General features: G+C 37.0%; 1 non-coding gene across 1 annotated transcript; it reads left to right on the top strand.

The window, feature by feature from the left end:
• Nucleotides 1-389: 389 nt before the first annotated feature.
• Nucleotides 390-461, top strand: TRNAW-CCA (transfer RNA tryptophan (anticodon CCA)). The gene has a single exon. It is a non-coding gene; the product is annotated as a tRNA-Trp (tRNA).
• Nucleotides 462-2,449: the final 1,988 nt, after the last annotated feature.

Here is a 2,449-nt window from a genome sequence, read left to right as displayed (position 1 = left end):
TTTATAAGCATAGAGTTGTTCATGGTATTTATTTACTAGCCTTTTAATATCCATAGCATCTGTAATGACACCTCTCTTTCATTTTTGGTATTAGTAATTTTTGTTTTCTCTCTTTTTTCTTAGTTATTCTGATTAGAAGCTTATCGATTTTGTCCTTTCAAAGAACGAGATTTTAGTTTCACTGATTTTCTCTGTTGATTTCCTGCTTTCAATTTCATTCATTTCAGCTCTAACTTTCATTGTTTCATTTTTTTTCTGCTTAATGTAGATTTAATTTGCTTTACTTTTTCTTGTTTCCTAAAGTTGAAGCTTAGTTTATGGATTTTAGGTCTTTATTCTTTTCTTCAATTTCCCTCAAAGTACTGTTTTAACAGTATTCCACATTTTGTTCTCTGGTGGCTCAGAGGTTAAAGCGTCTGCCTCCAATGCAGGAGACCCAGGTTCGATCCCTGGGTTGGGAAGATTCCCTGGAGAAGGAAATGGCAACCCACTCCAATATTCTTGCCTGGAGAATCTCATGGATGAAGGAGCCTGGTAGGCTACAGTCCACGGGGTTGCAAAGAGTCGGACACGACTGAGCAACTTCACTTTCACATTTTGATAAGTTGTATTTTCATTTAGTTAAAAATATTTTTAAATTTTCTTGATATTTTTTCCTTGATGTCTGTACTATTTAGGTGTGTGTTGTGTAATTCCGAGTATTTGGAGATTTTCCAGCTGTGTTTCTGTTAAATTTTTAGTATAAACCATAACCAATCTGGATTCTTTTCTCTACTTCCCCATGTACTTTTATGTGGGGAATAGAATATCACCATACAACTTTTCAGGTATCTTTTGAATGAATCCATCTGAACTACCCATGGGTACCTCATAGTTAACAAGCTTTAATCAACTCATTTTCTTCCACCTCAGATATAATACCTCTATTATGCTTAATATATACCTTATTGGCAATTCTGTACCCCCTTCTCTAAATCAGAAATCTAGAGAGCCTTTCAAGTTCTTCTGGGAGCAAGAAGCACCACACATGCAATTGATAATTAGGATTTATCAATTAAATATTTGATGCATTTTTAAAATCCTTTCTTTTCACTAAGTTCAAGTCCCCCACATCTCTTACTTGAAATACTGGAGTAGTCTCCTAATTCATCTTCCTGCTTTCAGCTTGATTTCTCCCATCCGTTTTGCACTGATTTGCCAGAGTACTTATGTATATATGTAATTAATTCAACATGAATTATAACACTAATATAGCATTAAATAGAGATAACATAAATATCCATCTGTTTACTACAAGTATACAAATAAATGTAATATACATATGTATGTACATTCATTTTCTTTAACCTTCTTCAATAGCTTAATATTCCGCCTCATGCCTAGAGGTTGGAGTATGAATCGCTTTATAGGACATATTTAACTCTTTTAATTTGACTCTGTAAACTCTGGCTCTTGCCTTCATTCCAAGAAATTTGGGTACTGTTCTGTAGGAAAAGGGCCAGCGTTCTTCCAGATGCTCCTCAGAGGTCACCCTCCCGTGAGGTCTCCCCGGACTGTTTCTCTCTCCCCTCCATTTAGATTCTCTCTCCCTTGTTTGTCCACAGCACCTTTCCCCACTTCAGTGCCTCTCTCACTCCACTTGTTTTGCTTGTTAGAAGCTCATTCCTTAAAGCTAAGGGCTGTGTTTTGTCTCTCTATTGCTGTTAGCCCAGAGACTTGTCTGTAGTGCCTGTGTGTGCTCCGTCGCCTGGTCTTGTCCAACTCTTTTTTGGCCCCAGTGAACTGTAGCTTGCTAGGCTCCTCTGTCCATGGAATTTTCCAGGCAAGAATACTGGAGTTGGGTACTCATAAATATTTGTTGAATGAAGGTTGACTATGGTAGAACTTTGTAAGAATAAGGTGAAGGGTTTTTCTGAGTATATGCCTAGGAGAGGGATTGCTGGGTCATATGCTAGCTCTATTTTTAGATTCGTGAGGAATCTCCATACTATTCTGCATAGTGGCTGTACTAATTTACATTCCTACCACCAGTGTAGGAGGTTTCCTTGTTCTCCGTACCCTCTTCAGTATTTATTGTTTGGAGATTTTTTGATGAGGGCTTTTCTGACTGGTGTGACTTCTCATTGTAGTCTTCATTTGCATTTATATAAAATTAGTGATGTGAGGATCTTTTCATGGGCTTGTTAGCCATCTGCATGTCTTCTTTGGAGAAATGTCTATAATTTGAAAAGATACGTGCACCCCAGTATTCATTACAGCACTATTTACAATAGCCAGGACATGGAAGCAACATAAATGTTCATCAACAGAGGAATAGATAAAGAAGTTGTGGTACATATATATAGTAGAATATTACTAAGCCATAGAAAGAACAAAATATTGCCATGTGCAGCAACATAGATGGATTTAGATTGTCATACTGAGTGAAGTAAGTCGGACAGAAAAAGAC

This window comes from Capricornis sumatraensis, chromosome 17 (genome assembly GCF_032405125.1).
Source record: "Capricornis sumatraensis isolate serow.1 chromosome 17, serow.2, whole genome shotgun sequence".
NCBI classification, from domain to species: Eukaryota; Metazoa; Chordata; class Mammalia; order Artiodactyla; family Bovidae; genus Capricornis; species Capricornis sumatraensis.
The sequence above is the reverse complement of the archived record's forward strand: the minus strand, read 5'-3'. Positions and strand labels throughout refer to the sequence as shown.